The sequence below is a fragment of the Otolemur garnettii genome, unplaced genomic scaffold (assembly GCF_000181295.1).
Source record: "Otolemur garnettii isolate 467f Iridium unplaced genomic scaffold, OtoGar3 scaffold00004, whole genome shotgun sequence".
NCBI classification, from domain to species: domain Eukaryota; kingdom Metazoa; phylum Chordata; class Mammalia; order Primates; family Galagidae; genus Otolemur; species Otolemur garnettii.
In genome coordinates this window covers 36,988,705-37,009,168 of record NW_003852399.1, presented here as the reverse complement: position 1 = coordinate 37,009,168, position 20,464 = coordinate 36,988,705, and the positions used below count along the sequence as shown (strand labels likewise).

The following is a 20,464-nucleotide window of genomic DNA, read 5'->3' as shown; positions in this document are numbered from 1 at the left end:
TCTAAAGTTTCTTTGTTGATTTTCTATCTGGGTAATATGTCTAATGCTGAGTAAGGAGTGTTGAAGTCTCCAAAGATTATTGTGTTGTAGTCTCGGTTAACTCTTATAAGATTTGCTGAATGTATCTGAGTGCTCTAGTATTAGGTGCCTATATATTTAGAATTGTTATATCCTCTTGATTAATTACCCTTCCTTTTCATTATAGAATGACCTTTGTTGCTTCTTTGTACAGTTTTTTCTTGAATTCCATTTTATTTTATAGAAATATAGGTTCCTGCTCTGTTTTAGTTTTCCATTTGCATGAAATGTTTTTTGATCATTTATTTTCAGTCTGTGTACATCTTTATAGGTGAAGTTTCTTGTACTCAACATATGGTTTTTTAATTGGTTTTTTAATTCCATTCACAGCTACTCTTGGTCTTCTGATTAGAGTTTAGTCTGTCCCCATTCAATATTATTATTAATAGGTAAAAACTTATTATTACTTAGAATTTCTGGTTGTTTTGTAGTCCTCTCTGTTTCTTACTTTCTGTCTTCCTTTGTTAAAAGTGATTTTTTTCTCTTATAGTTTGTTTTAATTTCTTACTTTTTAATTTTTTTGTGTATCTCTGTATCTCTTGTAGGTTTTACCATTTGAAGTTACCATGACCTTGCAAAAACATTTTACAAGCAAAAAATATAGAACACTTCTTGAATTTGCATGTCATTCTTGCACAAGGGCCATATTAATCTTCTCTGTATCATTTTAGTTTTAGAATATGTGGTGCTGAAGCTATGCATTCATATTTACAATAGACAATTGCTTAGAAACACTTTAATAGATCAGTAATAAAATTAGATATAATAATTGTAAAACTATATAGAGAAGTCGTAGTATTAAATAAACTTTAAGAATTATATATTTTTTCTACTTAAACCCATATATAATTCATAAAATGTAAAATTTTATCTTGTAATTGTTCTTATCCAGTGTAAATAAATTAAAAGTTGTAACATCAATTATTTGAAAACAGAAAACTTCAACACTATGTTAAACCATATCCATGATAAATCATTTCTTTGATCCAGTGAATGAATCCATCTTTGATTTATTGCATCTTAATGAAAATGATACTATTTATGAAGAATGGGAAATATTGCTTAAGAAAAACTAAGTATCCAGAAAATAAATCATTCCTCTACCAACTCCAGCTGAAAATTAACATTTATTGAGTACCATTGTTAATGAAGAAGCAATAGAACAGCTGAGAGTGCCATGACATTATCATTCCTAAAATATAATTTGATAGTTTTAAAATTAGACCACTAAAATATTTTTGTAAATAATTTTAAATAATTATTGTTTGAAGAGGAGACTCTTGGTTCTCATGGGCCCTGAGACTAGTTCAAGGAGTTTCCTAGAGTTTACATGATGACATTCTTCCAGAAAACAAGTTTGTGTTGGATCTCACACATCCCAAGACCCAAGCAGCTGTAACAAAGCACTGTTTGCCCCACCAGATGGCACTCTGCCCTGGGTCCCAAAAGTCCATGTATCTCTACATCTCTACGTTCCTTTGCACATCCCTCACACCCACTCAGAAGCCTGTAGTAGTTTGGTTGAGTTCCCTTTCTGTAGCCTACATAGTGTTCTACACCTCAGGGATAGGCTAATGTACTACACTAGGGAGCTGTTTCTAGAACAAAGGGAGGGGGCCCTAGTACCTGGAGTTATCTGCCCCGGGCTGCTGCCACTGACAATAATCACCCTAATAGCAGGGCCACCATGAAATTACCTGTGCCTTCCCTGGGCTGGGGATCAGTTTACTCAAGTTCTGTATTGGGGATTGAAGAAAGCCTCGTTCTACTCTCTCCCACCACTGTAATCTGAGCATGGCAGTTAGCAGTGTGGAGATCAATAAGCTCCTCATGTTGCCACCAGAGTATATGTGCATCAAGGTGCCTCACATCAGATGCAAATTGCCACTGGTACCTTAGCATACTGCCAGAGGGCCTGGGAGTTGCCCTGTTCCCCCAAATATGTGCACCATCAGGGGGCTGGAACACAACTCATTCCACCAGTGTTCCTCATACGCTGGCTTCAGTGTTCAAGTACACTATCTGGTGGTCTGGGAATCAGCTCACCCTACCTGCTGCTTCTAGTGCCTATATACACCATCAGGAGGCTTGCAGCAAGCTCAGCCCACCTCCTAGTGATGCCCAAGCATATCATTTGGGGGACTGAAGATTGCCTCCCCTTTACACTATCACTACATTTGTGTACTTCTCCTGGGTCATAGAGGATGGGCCTATCCAGCCTGCTGCCACCACAACTGTCAGTATCCACCTAGAAAATGGTCCACTAAGCCCATTGCACACCACTGGCTCTAGAAAATATCACTTGGGAGTTGAATATTTGCCTGTCACTGCTACTCTTAACTATGATTCTATGAATGTTTTCCAGGGGATTGATGACCTGTCCACCAGCTGAATCCACTGCTGCCACTGCCACCTTAGCAAGCCACCTAAAGGTATAAAAATTATCCTCCAAAAGTTGCTACTACCAGTGGCTCTGTACCCAGTCTGCAGGCCATGGAACAGGCATGCTTACTCAGCCACTGCTACCACTGTGGCCCAAGGATTGACCGAGTAGGTAAACCTGTCCTCAGCCAAGCTGCACCATAGTTTCCACTCACAAGTGTAGCCTAAGTCACTGAGGAAACATCTGAGACACCACCGATGCTGATTACATCCAAAGAAATCATGCAAAGATTATACCACTTCATGTACCCAGAGTTAAAATACCCCATGAAACAGCACTATAGATACATCTTCAGCAAACAATCTTTCTCATGAAAGCTAAGTAAAAAAATTGGAAGAAGTGACTGTTATACCAGATATACAAATATCAACGCAAGGACACAAAAGAACATGAAAAAGTGAGAAAATATGATACTTCTAAATAAACACAATATTTATTATTTAATATACTCCAATAATAAATATATGAGATGAATAAAAATTTCAAATATTGATATAAAAGATTAGTGAAATGCAAGAGGACACAGATGAACAATACAAAGATATGAGAAAAATTCATAATCTGAATAATAAATTCTTCAAAGTGATAAATATCATATAGGAATCGAACCAAATTTCTGAAACTAAAGAATTAAAAAAACGGAAGGAGAAAAGAATAAAGAAAGCCTATAGGACACATGGAATACCACAAAGCTATTATATTATACTTTTGAGTGTTCTAGAAAGAGAAAAGATAGAAAAAAGCATAGAATATCTATTTGACAAAATAATAGCTGAGAAGTTTCCAGTGATATAAAAGATATGGACATACAGATATAAGAGGCTTAAACAGTTCTTTTTTTCTAAGATGAGTTCACGAACTTAATTGTCAGATCTTTGTGCACATTCTTCTTAATAGCCCATGAAACATTCTCAATATAGGCTACGTGGATTACTTTATGAAACAAGTTGCAATACACTTAAGTAAAATCATATCAAATATCTTCTCAGACCACATGGATTAAAACTAGAAATCATTAACAAGGGGAACTTTGGAAATTGTACAAATACATGGAAATTAAACAATATGCTCCCATATGACCAATGAGTCAATATAAACTTAAGAAGACAATAAAAAATTCTTGAAACAAAAAGATGAAAATAAAACAAACCAAATTCCAAGGAATTTTAGAGAAAAAGCAGTACTATGAGAGAAGTTTAAAGCCATCAACACCTTCATGAGATGTGTAGAAGGAGTTCAGATAAAGAACTTTACAACACACCTGAAGGAACTAGAAAAGCAAGAGCACAGTAAACCCAAAAGAGAATGAAAGAAATACTAATAGTCAGAATCAAATTAGTGGAAATATCCTTAAAAATCACAAAGAATTAATAAAAAAAAATTGTGTTTTGTAAAGAATGAAGATAACTTACAAACTGCTTGTGAAACTAACTGTGAAAAAAATAATATCTAAATGAGCAAAATCATAAATGAAAAAGAGACATTACAACAGATACCACAGAAATACAGAAAACTGTCAGAGATTACTATTAATACCTATACTCTAACAAACTGGAAAACCTAGAAGAAATGAATAAATTACTGGGCAGGTACAAGTTACCACAATTGAATCAGGAAGAAATAGAAAACCTGAACAGAACAATAATGAGTAATGAGATTGAATCAGTAGCCGAAAGTCTCTGCAAAGAAAAGTCTAGGACTAGATGGCTTTGCTGTAGAATTATCTAAGACTTATAAAGAAGAACTTACACCACTTCTTCTCAAATAATTCTGAAGAAATTAGGAGAAGGGAATTCTTACTAGCTCATTCTATAATGTCCCCATTACCCTGATATCCCAAGCAGACAAGTTTACAACAACAAAAGAAAACTACAGACCAATATCTCTGAAAAACAGAGATGCAAAACTCCTCCACTAAATGCTAGCAAACAGAAAATAGCAGCACATCAAAACATAGAATATACCATTATGAAATGAGACTTACCTGAGGGATACAAGGATGATTCAGCTTCCAAAATCAATACATTTGATACATCACCTCAACAGAATGAAGGACAAAATCATATACACATCTCAATGGATGCAGAAAAAGCATGTGAAAACATCAACATTCCTTTATGATAAACAATTCACAATGAATGAGGCATTTAAAGATCAGACTTTAACATAATGGAAGCATATATGACAAATGGACAGTTAACAACATACTGATTGGGGAAAAGTTGAAGGCTTTTCCTCTGAAGATTGGCACATGACAATGATGCCCACTCTCACTGCTCCTACTTAGTCCAGTACTGGAAAATCTCTGACTTTGAGGAAGTCAAATAGTCTCTCTTTGCAGACAAACAACAGAATCTTATATATACAAAAAATTTAAAGACTGCACCAAATATTCTAGATAAACAAATTGATTAAAGAAGTAGAGTGTAAAATGAACATACAAAATCCAGCAGTATTGCTAAACACCAATAATTAACTAGCTGGAAAAAATATAATCTAATTTCACTACATAAAAACAGAAATAAATTTAACCAAGAAGGTGAAAGACCTCTACAAGGAAAAGGACAATATGCTAATAATAGGAATTGAAGAGGGCACAAACTAATGGAAATATATCACAGGCCACGGATTTGAAGAATTATTATAACATTGCTAAAATAACCACATTACATCCTCCGTGCAGTTTACAGATTCAGTGCAATCCCTATCAAAATACCAATGCCATCCTTCACATAAATATAATAATTATTCTAAAGTTCACAGGGAATCAAAAAAGAGCCTGATTATCCAAAACAATCCTGAGCAAAAAGAAGAAAGCTGGAGGCTTCAAAATATACTGCAAGATTATAGTAAACAAAAAAACATGGTATTGGTACAAAAATGGACATACAGACCAAAGGAATAGAATAGAGAATCCAGAAATAAGTCCGTGAACTTATAACCAACTGATTTTAAACAAAGGAGCCAGAAAATACATTGGGAAAGGATACTTTCTTCTACCTTAGTTACCATGGGTATTATCAAAAAGACAAAAAACAAAACAAAAACCCCAACACAAAATAATAACAAATGCTGGACAGAATATGAAGAAAGTATTGATTCACTGTTGCTGGGAATGTAAATGAGTACAGTCATTATGGAAGTCAGGATGGAGGTGTCTCAAAAAAACTAAATAGAAAAAACTGTGATGCAATCCAACAGTCTCACTATTGGGTGTTTATTCAAAGAAAAAGAATCAGAATGTCAAAAGGATACTTCTCTCATGCATTTCACCTCTAGTCACAGCAGCTAAAATATGAAGAGAACCAAAGTGTCCATCAGGGGATAATGAACCTGTGGTATACATACAATGCAGTGCTTTTTCGCCATAAAAAGTGGAATCTTGCCATTTGTAGCAGCAGAAGTGGAACTGGAGATCTTCGTGTTATATGAAGTAAGCCAGTTACAGAAAGACAAGCACTGCACTTTTTTCCTCATACATACATAGGGTCTATAAAAACAGATCTCACAGAGAAAGTAAGCAGAATGATAGTAACCAAAGGCTGTGACAGGTTTATATGGTGGGGGAGGAGGATGAAGAGTGGTTAATGGTTACAAATATGTAATTAGATATAAGGAATAAGTTCTAGTATTAGATAGCACAGTGGGCGTAACTACTTATTCTTATTATTATTTTGGCCAGGGCTGGCTTTGAACCCACCACTCACGTATATGGGGCCAGCACCTACTCCTTGAGCCCCATACCCTGCCCAAGGAGTAACTACTTTTAATACCGTTTTATTGTATATATCAAAATAGCCAGAAAAGAAGATCTGAAATATTTCCAGGAGAAAGAAATCATATATGTTCGAGGTGATAACTATCCTAACTACTCTATTTTGTGCAATACACATTGTATCCCTGTATGAAATAGCACATACATCCCAATAAATATGCACAATTACTATATATCATTAAAAATTTAGAAATAAATAAAAAATCAAGTGCTTTCATCTAAATTGGCATATGTATGTACAAGATGGAAAAAATGTATATTTTGTGGAAGAAACTATTCATAAAGTGAAGTATTTAAAATTCCATTATCTTTGTCAATTTGTGTAAAGGTAACTCATGTATGTAATATACAAGTGGCATTTTCTCTATTTTTAGCAACAGAAATGGGAAGAATTATTTAGGAATAAGAGATAACTAATGAAAAAGCAGGAAATAATTTTCTCTAAATAGTTATAGTTTGGTTTTGTACGTAAAATCAGAAAAGAATGAAATGGATGTTTTTATTTTCTAACATTTTTCAAAAAGCATTCACTACTATATTTAGATAATGAAAAAAAATTTTAAAGATATCGGATGATAAGAAAAAGAAATAATGACTATACTATTACAGAGCAAATAGTATCCTTCTCTCCCTAAATTTGTGTGTTGAAGCACTAACCCCCAATGTGACTTATCTGGAGTAGGATCTCTAAAAGCCTAATACTGAAATGAAGTTTATAGGTTAGGGACCTAATCCCATAGGATAGGTGGCTTATGAGAAGAGAAGGAAAGAGAGAGCATGGAGAACAAGAGAGCAAGAGAGCAAGAGAGAAAGAGATACACGGACTATGTGAAAATACACCAAGTGGCTGTCTGCAAGCCAGGAAAAAAGCCTTCACCAGAAAGGAAATGAGCCAGAACCTTGATCTTAAATGTCTGGCCGCTAGAACTGTCAGGAAATAAATTTCTGTTGTTTCAGCCACACAATCTATGGTATTTTGTTACAGCAGCTTGAGAAGACCGAGACATACATAACCTGTTCATTGTTGTGCTTTCTTAATAGAAAAGGACCAAGAATGTACTCAAAATACTATTGTGCTTCAAAATAAACAAAATTCTTAAGATAGTGTTCCAATAATGAAAAAATGGGCTTGCTGGATATTTCCAATCCTTTTGTCATTTTCTAATTATCCTTTAAAAAAAAAAAAAAAGAGCTGTGTTTTTACTCTGTTTTACCTTTTTCATCCATCTAACACTCCATTAGTAATATGTGATAAAATATCAAAGATTGTGTATATTGTATTTTACATGAACAACTTGCAATTTTTAGGTATACAGTTCAGAAAGATATCTGCAGAAATTTGGGATGATAATTAAAGGGTTGTGTTAAAAACTCTTCTTATGCACAGTGGGTCCTTGGCAAGCTGGAGTATTTTCTGTGTTGGGTGACACCACCTTTCTGTATAACTACTTAAAGAAACAAGGAAATTTGGCAAGATTCTATTTTATCACCCGTATTAAAAATTAAAAAAGTGAGAGATAAATAAAATATATTAATATTTTCTCTTAGAAGAATGTAGTGATCTCCTGTATTTTGGTCCATGGGAAGAATAATGCCATTGGTTGGATATGTATCTCAAATTTATTGTCTCTTCCCCAAGAACTGTGGTTACTGACCACCAGAGAAAACCAGTGAACATAAATAGATGAATATATGCCTTCTTTTTGTAAATTTTAATTAGATAAATTTGCTAATATCAAACATAGTGTTTCCTCTGGCAAAGGTGACAGTGTCAAAACTAATTAGATTTTAAGATTATATGATTAAAACAATGTTCTTTTTAATAGAAAAAATACTGAACATTTTTGATAAACTTAATCTATTAGTTTGAAATGAACAGCATGTCAAGATGACTTTTTAAGACTGGGATTGAGATAGGAAAGAAACTGCTCCAGAAAATTTCCTAGCCCAATTTTTGCCACTTCAGAAGAATGCCAGAGAAAAATGTACAAGGAAAGTGAGAGAGAATAATAAGGAAATAGAAAATACTAGCAGAGATGATTACAACAAAGAAATACTATTTGATTGGATTTCAACATTTTTTAGAAAAAATTTCAATCATGATCCCTTCAGTGGGTATTATTTAATACGTGCAGTATGTAGGTTGTGCTGAGTACACTGCTAATAGCTGAGATACTATGGTTAAAAAAAAAAACCAAACAGATATGTTTCTTGCCCTCATGCAGCTTACATTCATTTAATATTCCTTAAAAGAAAGATATTAAGTTAGTTGTTATATTGTTTTGTGTAGTACCTGTGACATAAAATAAAATATATATTTGGTCTCTGACCTCCAATTTCTGATACAGAACTTCTGAAGCTCTATGATTTCCTGAGTGATGGGAATGATGGCAGAATGCTACACAGAGCTCATAAATCTAAAGTTTTCTGGGTGACATAGTAGTATTTTATTCTAATGAGGAGAGCTCATTGATGAGCTCCTGGACAGCTTCAGGATAGGTACTATTTACCAGAAAGATCATGCTATGATTAGTAGCTTGTAGTTCAACCCCATACCCTCATTCTCTAGTGAAAGGAGGGGGTCTGGTGATTAAATCAATAATCAACCACACTTACATGATGAAACCTTTATTGAAAAACCCCCTAATCTCCTTAGAAATCTAGGTTGGTGAACGCATCCATGTTCTGGGAAGGTAACATATTGTAACTTCCCAGAGACAGAAACTCCTGTGTCCAGAATTCTGCTAGATACTGCCCTGTGTGCCTCTTCATCTGGCTATTCACCTGTATTATTTATAAGATGCTTTATAACAAACTTGTAAATGTAATTAATGTTTCCCTGAGTTCTGTAAGTCATTATACCAAATTATTGAAACTGAGGAGGAACTTCTGGGAATCTCCCTTTTTTTATAGCAAAGTTGGACACCAAATATTTATTACTGTGTCTAAAATGTGAACAGTGTTGTCGGACTGAGCCCTTTACCTGTGCGGTCTATGCTAACTCTGGATTTTTAGAGTTAGAATTAAATTAAATTGTAGGATACCCAGTTAGCATCTGCAGGGAATTGCAGAATTGCTTGGTGTGGAAAAACCACACGTTTGATGTTGGAAATTTAAGTAGAGAAACACTTTCTTTTAGTACCTCAAATAGCATTATGTCTAATAAATCTTTGTTAATAATAAAAAATATGAAGCTTGTGTCAGCATAAAATAACACTGAGAAGGAGTCATTCCTTTGATATATTTTGGCAAATTTTAGTACTTCTGATCATGGAGCACATTGTTAAGGACTTAATTCAAGCACAGATTTTGATGATTCTAGTGTAAATCCAGCATAAATGAGTATGTAAAATTACATACCCAGGGAACATAGTTTGTCATTTTCCAATAGATTTTTTTCTGGAATAATATTTTCCAAATTGTTCTGTGGGACATAATTTGATGATCACTACTGCTAGGAAAAAGGAAAGGGCTTATCCATTTATCATGTCTTCATCCTTCTCCTAACTCAAGGCTTTTGATTTTAAGAGTAAACAAATGTACTACAATTTCTTGAATGGTCTAACAACTTCAGTATAAAAATACCTGAAACGTCAGCTTCACAGAATGATCTTAGTCAAGAAATATTTTCTCTATTTTATTTGCAGTATTTAAAAAGTTTTAAAAAGTAATGGGTGAAAGTTTTACATTTTTGCAAATAATTATTTTCTAAGACTATATGAAGGGAGCAGACATAAAAGTAAATGAATATGATAAATTTAGTTGTTTGTGGTTTGAAAATACAGTACTATGATGAAGCTCAAATCTAATTCTATAATTTTTATTTAGTTTCTCCTACACAGTTGGAGGTATATAAATTATGAATAATTACACTTAAAGAAAAACAAAAAACAGAGCTCCAATTAAGAGTTGAAACATTGCACACATTTTCATATGCCTAAATTAAGATTAATGCTGTCCTAATTAGATCCAGTGAATGTAAGTAGAAGTTTTTATCTCCCAAACTAGTTTTGGCTGATTAAATATTTTCCACTCTCTTTATGTTACACTAATACATATATGGTGAAGAAGTTTCTAGCTAATTACTTCCCCACTACATGAATTACCATGAATTGCTTGTACGCTCTTCCTTTTGTCTCCATTCATCCATTAAAATTTATTTGACAGCACTTGTAAAATTGATGGTATGAGACCACTTTTGGCATCTCTGTACTCCATCTCCAAGAATGCTAAGCATATTATTACACTAGTTTGTGATTAACTCATGGTGGTTCAATTACAGATGACCCAAGTAGTTGGCTCTCACAAAGGGTTATCTTTGTCATATAAATTCTAAAAGAAATGCCTTTTATAACCCTTAACTATGCATCACAAAGGTAAAAGACTTTAATATAATCACTAAAATCCAAATGACTTCTTCAACACACACATGACTTAAAGACAATTAGGCGTGGGCATCCTTCCATTAGATTTTCATAAGTTTATAAATTTCCTATCATTGAAACACCATTCTTTTGTGTTTTTATTTAGTTTTGAATGTCAGTGATTTTAAATTTTCTATCTCATTTGGAAAATCTGACTACGTTTTAATCACTACTGTTAGAACATGGTACATAATCTTTTATTTAATAAGTAAAACACCCAATCCCCAAATAGGAGAACTTAGTTTTCATCTTTGACATGACAACTTAAGATTTTTAAAGCTGTTCCTAAAGATTAGATAATTAGTTCTGTCATGGACCAAAACAGGAATGAGATAGAAGAATTTCTGGGAAAAAAATGATATATAAAATTAAATTCAAGACTTACATGGACTCATGATGGATAAATTGAACAAAATTGAATGCAGACAGCTAGCTGAGCTCATGAATCAGCAAACTGAATTTATTTCATTCAGAATGAAGAGAGAATGAAATGCAGAATAGAATGAAGAAAATGAAAATGCAAACTCACTGACTGAGATAATAATGCTGCTAGATTATTACTAGATTTTTTTGACAATTCCATTAGAATTGCTACAAAAATCATAATGACCATAAAGTTGGATTTCTTGATTTTTGACATTATGTGAAATCTTATGATTTGAGATTAACTTTTTATTTACACATCAGACATACTTCCTGTGAAAATAATCAGAACATTAATATGATATTTAAAAGAAGTGCCCCTGAAAGAAGACTCAGATTGTGGTCCAAAATAATTAAAAAACTAAGTTACTCACACCTTAGAACCTTAACTAATCAAAAAAAAAAAAAATTCAACTGTGTCATGAAGCAGTTCTAAAGGAATATTGTCATTAAAATTATAAAGATAACTTCATATAATTTAAAATAATATTAAGTTTTCTATATGGTGAAATTCATTTTCAACTTAGCAAAAAAACTAGTTACCATGTACAGCAAAATTTAATTCATACACTAGTATTTACGTACTACTCACTGCAGTAAGTAATAGTAGTGAGGGCATGATTCATTATTTATCAAGAAATGATTTCCTAACTGGAAAAAAGCAAATCAAAGAAGGCTTCATACTTTATGACTCCAATTATATGACATTCTGAAAAAGGCAAACCCATGGAGTCTGTAAAAGGATTGGTGGCCACCAAGAGTTTAGGGGGAACTAGGGAGGATGAATAGGGGGAAGGTAAACAGATGATTTTTAGATCGGTGACAATGTATTGTGCATGAGGCCGGCAAAAGGGAGTATATTAACATGAAGGGTCAACACCAAAGTATGTTTGATGAAATGATTAAACATCCTATAAAAATGAAAGCCAGAGGATAAGGAGAATACGGGAGACAGCAGCAGCACTGTTTTCCAATCTCTATAATTCCCCACATTAGAAAAAAGAGCATTAAGAGGGCAAAATAAAAAACCACGGACAATATTTATAGCAAGAGAAACCCAAGCTATAACAATTACGCTAAATGGTCAAAAACCATATAACTTTATTCTTTAGATATATGAATCCTTCATGTTAGCTTGTATTTTGAGAGGGATTTATTTTTAATTATAAATCAAACTGTATATCTCAAATCGAAATCCATTTTGCTTAGCACATTTTTCTTCTCTGTTTTATTTGCTTTTGTGTTTTCTTCTAAGTAATTCTTCCTTTCTTAAATAAATTATCCTCTTTTAAATTTTTTCTGAGTTTTAACAATTTTTATTTATGTTCTTTGCTATCTTGTATAATTTTCTTAATGTTCTTTTACTTTTTTTTTGAAATAAGTTATAGTTTTGTTTTGTTCTGTGGACATCTGTTTCTAGCATGCTTTAATAGTCTGTAGGAATGCTATTTTGCTTCTTATTCTTTTTATTAAGGCTAACTTGTATGGATTGGATCTTAAGGATTTTATATTGCTTATTATTATGTACATTTAATTATGCTGAATTTCACATTGAGGTGGGGATCAGGAAATTTTTTTTGCCTTTCACTGAGCTCTCTCTTCTGTGGTGTTTGGTAATGTTATACATAAAATGTGGCATTTGCTTTCTGAAATTTGCTGGTACTTTAATCTTTATTTTTTCCATTATGGTCCAAATTTGCTCTTTCCTTCTTCATCTATCCTGCTTTTCACTTACTCAGTTTTGATTACATTTGTATCATTTCTCTTCTGTGTGATTATTCTGCCCTGGAAAAGATCCCTAGCTGTTAAGTTATGAGAGTTCATTGGGCCAAAATCCTCCAACCCGTTAAAATTGCTTACATCAGGTTTCTTATACTCACTTCTGTTAAAGAAAGCAAAATCCTTGTGTGTTCAAAGGCTGTTCTCACGTTGGTCATTCACAATTTGTTAGGAGTTCCTATGAGCTTTTTTGGTATTCTCTTATTCCTGAGTTTTTCAACTGCTATTCCAACTGCTTCCAGAAGTATTATTGTTATGTCAGCTGATTTTTTAACAGGCAAATTGGAAGTCAGAAGTCAAAAGAATGACATATCTAATGTATTGGAAGAAAAACTTTCTCACAACTAAGAATTCTGAGCCCAGTGAAAACGTTCTATAAAAATGAAAGCCAGAGGATTTGGAGAAAATGAGAAACAGCAGCAGCATTGTTTTCCATTCTCTATAATTCCCCACATTAGAAAAAAAGAGCATCGAGAGGGCAAAATAAAAAACCATGGACAATATAACAAGAGAAACCCAAGCTATAACAATTATCCTAAATGGTCAAAAACAATACAATTTTTTCCTTTACCTATATGTATCCTTCATGTTAGCTTGTATTTTGAGAGGGATTTTATTTTTAATTATAAGTCAAACTGTATATCTCAAATCTAAAACTGCTTTACATTGCTTTATTTTTAAAACAGAAGTATTAAAACCAAACTGAGTATTCAAATTAAGAAACGAGAGAAGAAATAGTAAAAATGAAGGAAAGGCAATTAGAAGGAAAAGAGTATGCAATTAAAAAAGATAAACACATTAAGAAACTTGAAGATCACCACTTTTGAAATAGAAAGAGATATAAATCAATTATAGAGTAAAGATGAAGTTTAAATATAAAAACTTTACATAACATTATATGCCAATATATATGAGAATACAAATTTTCCCCCCAAAATATAAACAATAAAATTGACCCAAAGAAGAATAAAAGTATCAATAATCTAGTAACCACAGAAGGGTATTCAATGGTGCATTATTTTAAAAGCACCAGCACCTTATGACTTTTTAGTGAGACATAACAAGTTTTTTAAAGTAATTACTTCAATATTTACAATTACTGTACACTGTAGAAAAGATGGAAAATAACCAGGTATTTTGTGTTTATTAATATAAAAGTCTTATTTGGTATAATAGAGACAAATTTATTAGGTAAGAGAAATTTCAATATTAGCAAATTAAATCCAGTGGTATAGTGTAAGTGCTACTTTTAATGCATAAAATAGATATGGTACACTTTAAGTATTTAATTTACACTTGTTAATTGAAAGAACTGTGCCTTTGTTATTGGATTAGGACTACCATATATCAGTATTAACATTAGCTGCAAAGTAATTTTTATAGTCTAGTATTAGTGTAATCACATATTTGTGATGATGTCAACCCACATATAAATGTACTGTTACTGAAGGATACACATAAAATTAGTAAAATTAGGCATAGATGACAAATATGTTTCAAATAAGAATGTAGATATTATTTATATTTTTAAAGATAACATCATTTTTTAAACAAATTATTATGAAAAAAATCATATGACTGAGTAATCTAGATGGAGAATGAGAAGTTGCAAAAACAGTAAGCTAAGGGAAAAAATCCTAGAAAGACCAACATTGGAGAGACTAGTAGACTATTATTTACATAATATGTGCTGATTTTCTAGTTCTTATCTCCATATACATCATATCCTTCCTATAGCTTGAAGTTTTGAGACCTTTACTTTTTAATATATCCTACCCCAAAAGTAATCAACTTCTGTCCTGTTTACTTCTTAAATATATCTCAAAATCTTTCATTTCTCTCCTTCACTGCCTCTACCCAGCCTTCACATAGAGTTAATATTTTCCTTTACTATTTTATAGCCTCTACACCAGTTTCCAGTTTTGTCTCCCTACCATGCATTTTGTGCTTCATGATTGTAAGTTTCCGGATATTAAGCACAAACCAGAATCCTTGATATTTTGCCTCGAGACACATTACAACTCTTGTCTTCTTCAATTCAATAAATGAGTAGTCATGCTAGCCAGAAAACTCTCCTTTCACGAGTCTGTTATACTTCAATTTACTTGCTTTGAATTTATCCTCACTCTTTCAATCTCTATTGCCACTACTTCAGTCTGAGAGTTCATTAGATGCTTGTTCTACTGCGTCCACCTTTATAGCTATTTTTTCCTCTTCCCCAACTTCTCTATTATGCCAGACAGCTCCAAGAAAATTTCATCAATGTGCCAATTTACACAGTTTCAAGATTGTTGTCTCCAGCTCCAGGTACACAGTATTATTCAGAAATTTGAGTAATGTCAATGTTCAAATTTTTTTTTAATTTTACTCAAAAATCATATCTAAAAGTTTTGCTGATGATTACGATAATCATCTGCTCAAGGATCAATAGGCTCTACTTTTTTTCTTCAGAGAGAACTTAGAAAACATTAAGAATTCTATTAAGTTCTTGTCTACCTCAGCACCTAATTATTTGTATCAATATATCTATATTTTAAACTATTCTTACTCCCCCTTTCTTTAAAATATCCCTGTTCAAACTGTTTGTTTATTGGCCGTGAACTCTCCTGACCCCTCAAGTACTTTGAAACTCCAGTACTGATAACTATCACTGCACTATCAATAAACATCCCCTCTTCAGAAGCTGCTTCCCCTTAAAAGGTGAATAGACTTAAGTCTCTATATTAAAAACATCTACTACAATGTATCTGTTGCTCTCTTTTGTAGACCTGAACACACATATTCTCTTCCTCTCTCTCTCTCTCACACACACTTTATTCTAACAAAAATGTTTGCAGTGTGTCATCCTCTAAGAAATTCTTTGTTTTTAACAACCAAGCATTTTTGAAATTTGTTTCTTAATAGAATTGTTTATTTTTCCTTATCAAAGAAATCTGCTTGCCTTTCCATTTTCCTAATTCAGTTGAAATTCTTTACACTAAGGCCATTAATAAACTTCTAATTAAAAAATGGAACACACTGTTTTAATTTCTTTCATTTGTCACAATAAAACCATGTGTTGAATCTTTCATTTCCTATTCCAACCATAGAAACATTTTACTGCTTCTTCCAGATTTAAAAATAATGTTTGATTTTTTTATATTAAAAAAATGAGCTTGTGATTTTTTCTCTTCAAAGTAAAAACTGTTATAGAGGAAAGCTGACATTTATAAAATCATGGGCATTTTACATGGAAAGTAAAATGAGTTAAAATGTTGATATTTTAGATTAGTTATATTTATATTGGGATTTTTACTTAACATTGCCCTTGCTATGATTAACTAAATATTGAATATAGTTAATCATAACAAGTGATTGCTAAGCATTAGTGATTGACTAAATATTCGATACATGTTTATTGAATGAAAAATAGTAAAATTTCAATGTTGGTTGTATTGATAAAAATTATAGGCATATGATATTCCATTTTAAGAAAAAAGATGAAAATACAGGCCAATGTCTAGAAGAGTTTTTCCTAAGTTTTCTTCTAGAATTTTCATGGTTTCAGATCTTACATTTCAGTCTTTAATCCATCCTGAGTTAATTTTTCTGTAAGATGGGAGGCAATTTCGTTCTTCCGCACATGGCTATCCAATTTTCCTAGCTCCATTTATTGAATAGCATGCCCTTTCCCCAGTGTATGTTTTTGTCTGCTTTGTTGAAGATTAATTGGTTGTGGGTTTATGTTTTGACTTCTGGGTTCTCTATTCTGGTCCATTGAGAATTTATGACTAAGATGCCAAAAGTAAATATAACAAACAAAAATAGATAAATGGGACTTAAATAACTGTTTCTGCACAGGAACAAAAAAATCCCCCAAGTAAACTGCAACATACAGAATAGGAGAAAATATTTGCAAACTACACATCTGACAAGAGACTAGGATCCAGAGTATACAAGGAACTTAAAGAAAAAAACAAAGTCCAAGTGGGCAAAAAACATAGATATGGACGAAATTTTAATAGACAAGTTGCCAAGAAACATGAAAAAATGCTCAACATCACCAACCATGAGAAAAATGCAAATTAAATACACTAGGATATACTACCGTGCCCCTGTCAGAATGGCCATTTTTAAAAAGTAAAAATCTGAAAATATTGGTGTCGATGCACTGAAGAAAGAACACTTACCTCCCATTACATCCAGTGAACCCGCTATTGGGTATCTACCAAAGGAAATGATGTCATATCAGAAAGACACAGCACTTGTAATTTTGCAATTCACAATTGCAAAGATATGGAGTTAATATAAGCGTGCCTCAACTAATGAGTGGATAAAGAAAATGTGAAAGAGAGCGACACACACCATAGAATATTATTCCACCATACAGTAAAGAAACAATGTATTTTGCATAAATTTGGATGGAACGTGAAGTCATTATCCTAAGTAAGGTATCTTAGGAGTGGGAAAACAAATACAGAATGTACACACTGGCAAGTGGGAGCTAAATGATGGGTATACATGGTTATACAGAGTGGTAGAATGAACTGTGGACACTCAGAAGGGGAGAGGGTAGGGATCGAAGCCCTGACTTCCCCACTAGACAATTCATCTATGTAACAAAAAACCCCAAAAACAAAAAAACACTTGTATCCTCTAAGTCTACTGAAATAAAAACAATAATAAAATAAATACTAGATTGAGTAGAGAAATATATATATGTAATATACAATTATATTATATATTATTATATATAGTATTAGATGGTAGATTTAAAAATTTAACGGGCACATTTGCTTAAAATATAAAAATATTAGTAATCATAATAATGATAGAAACTATTTGTTTTGCAAAGAATCCATTTAAAATTTACCAAAACACTATGAGGTAGGTGACATTATCCCCATTTTACAAATGAGGCAATTGTGGCAGAAGGAGGCTAAGAGATCTGTCAAGGTCACATAGTTAGGAATTGGTAGAGCAGATACGTTGTGTAAATAGTGTTACAAAAATGAAAGTTTGAAAATGATGGCATCTACTGACCAAAAATCCAGATAGAGAAAACAAACTCTTAGAACAAAAAATTAAAGATCTGAAGTTGCATATCTTTCTTGGGTGCCAAAGTAGCAATCTGCTTTTTAAGAACATTCATGATTGTGGGTTCTTAAGCCTAGTCCTACTACTTAAACTCATGTTCTATGAAGTTTATATTCTTAAATCAATGTGACATTTCATTTAGTACACAAAAATGATACAGAGAAAAGCTTTGTAACATCAATGTCCACTGTAGAAAATTTAGAAAATGGCTGAAAATATATATATTTTTTAATATATAGATTTCCCTCATATCCTAGGCTTCAAAAATATTAAAGAATAAAATTAAAAATTTGTAACTTAATTGGAAGCCTTTGTTAAATTTTGGTGACTTTTTATTTTTATCCTTATAGGCATTTTTGAAATTTTCAAAGAAACTAACATTTAAGTATTAATTTTCCAATGTTATAATTATATATATATGTGTGTGTGTGTGTGTGTAAAATGATCCTAGTTAATAATGATAAGTTGCCTTTTATCTTTGCTATATTACAGAGCAGTTGGATTTTGATATCTGGGTGTAAGGAAAGGACGGAACTTTTGAAGTTATTAGCATATAGTTGGCAACTAATACCAGGACAAGAGATGAGGATTTCCTGGAGATGATAGACAGAGAGATAAATAAGAAGGCCAAAGAGACAGTCCTATGGGGACACTAACACACACAGAAACAGAGAGGGAAGAAATCTTCCATGACTGCTGAGGCAAAGGGATTAGAAACATGAGAAATATGTGAACATGGTTTCCAAATAAGGGAGAGGCCAGGGCACATGATTCTTGATTTGCACTGGGGTTATGTCCCAATAAACTCAACAGTTAACCTGCCAACACCACTGCTTAACCCGGCTTAATTATACATGTTCAGAATACTTACTTTCATTACCCCTCGGATAGGAAGATAATCCAGCATACAGCCTAGTTTATACTAAAATGTTGACGATCTCATTTACTGAATCCTGTATTGAAAATGAAAAATAAAACTGTTGTATGGATACTCGAGATTCAGTTTATACTGAATGTTATGTCTCTTTTGCCACAATTTTAAATTTAAGAAATTGGATTCTCTGTACCCAATTAATATAGAGACCATACGGCATACTGAACTTAGTGACAAGGCCCTTATAATTATCCTTATCAAGGAAATTTTCAGTTAGAGGAGAGACTCAGAGATCAGGATGGAGGCAGAAACTAAAACTCTATATGAGATGAGAAAGTGGAGAAACAAATTGACTCATGTGAAATAGAGACCCGGCTTAGGAACAGCGGGAAGCTATGTGTGTGAATGACACTGCCATCCTTCTATCAGTCAATATTTTTAACCAGTCTATTATGAACTTCAGGCAATTCCACATACATAATCATCATTCTAATTAAACTAACAAAAACTCAATGATGTGAATAGAAATAATTACTATATAAATAATTTCTATTTTTCCATAGATACACTACAAATTTAAATTTCATCTAATACATTTGAATTTTCTGAATATTTTCTGATTAAGAAATTTCAGTGGATAATTATTGACTGAAATGCATCCAATGATGTATGATATTTGATTTAGGAACATAACTAGCAAAACACATGTTTGTCTCTTTATCTTTAATAGAATCTACTTGTATGGAGGGAAACATTCTTTTTCTGGTTAGAATTACTCTATAATTCTGTGCTCCAGCTTCTGGCAATAACAAAGAAAAGCTTTGTGAAAGCCTATGATTATAGGAATTTTATAAGGACAAATCATGGCTGATAATTTGAGGCGATTAGGCCCTTTCATCCTGATGATTACCAAGTATTAGATGTTTTGTGAATATTTCCAAATTAATCATTAATTAGGCCATTTTTGCAAGCTGGGTCAGTTCTAGTGTATTGTGCTTAAAAAAACATGTAAAGGTGAGATGAAAAGCCTTTCTCAGAACTACTAAGTAGCAATAATGTTTTGGAGTTATTCAATACTGAAGAATAAATCAGTATCTGATTTTGCACAAGTTTTATAAACTTCCCCTGAAAACAATTTGGAATAGTTCTGAAAAGCTTGTGAAATATTTTTAAATTAACTTAGAATATTCTGAGTCAAAGATTCCTAAAAACAACGAACTTCATATGGGAAACATTGTTTTGTGTGTGACAATAATATGGACTAACCATGTCCATACTTTAAAACAGATTTTATAGATCTGAGAAGGGGGAATTTATTTGGTTATGACAATGCCAGGCAATGAGTATACTGTGCAAAGTGCAGAAGGAGGGCTAACACATTTCAGAATTACTAGAGTATTATTGAGGGAAAGTTGGAGTCCATACAGATATGATGGAATGATTCTTAATGTGGAAGCATGTTAACTTGCATCACTGTTAAAAAAATCATGAGTGGTTGTACAGCATGCAGTTCCTTCATATGTAACTTTTCTTATCCTTGTACTCAATATGAGTACCCAAGGCTAGAGATGGCAAAATCAATAAATCCCCTC

At 32.7% G+C, this 20,464-nt stretch overlaps 1 non-coding gene across 1 annotated transcript; it reads right to left on the bottom strand.

Annotated features, from left to right (window-relative positions):
* Positions 1–672: 672 nt before the first annotated feature.
* Positions 673–776, bottom strand: LOC111728041. The gene has a single exon (XR_002775457.1). It is a non-coding gene; the product is annotated as a U6 spliceosomal RNA (small nuclear RNA).
* Positions 777–20,464: the final 19,688 nt, after the last annotated feature.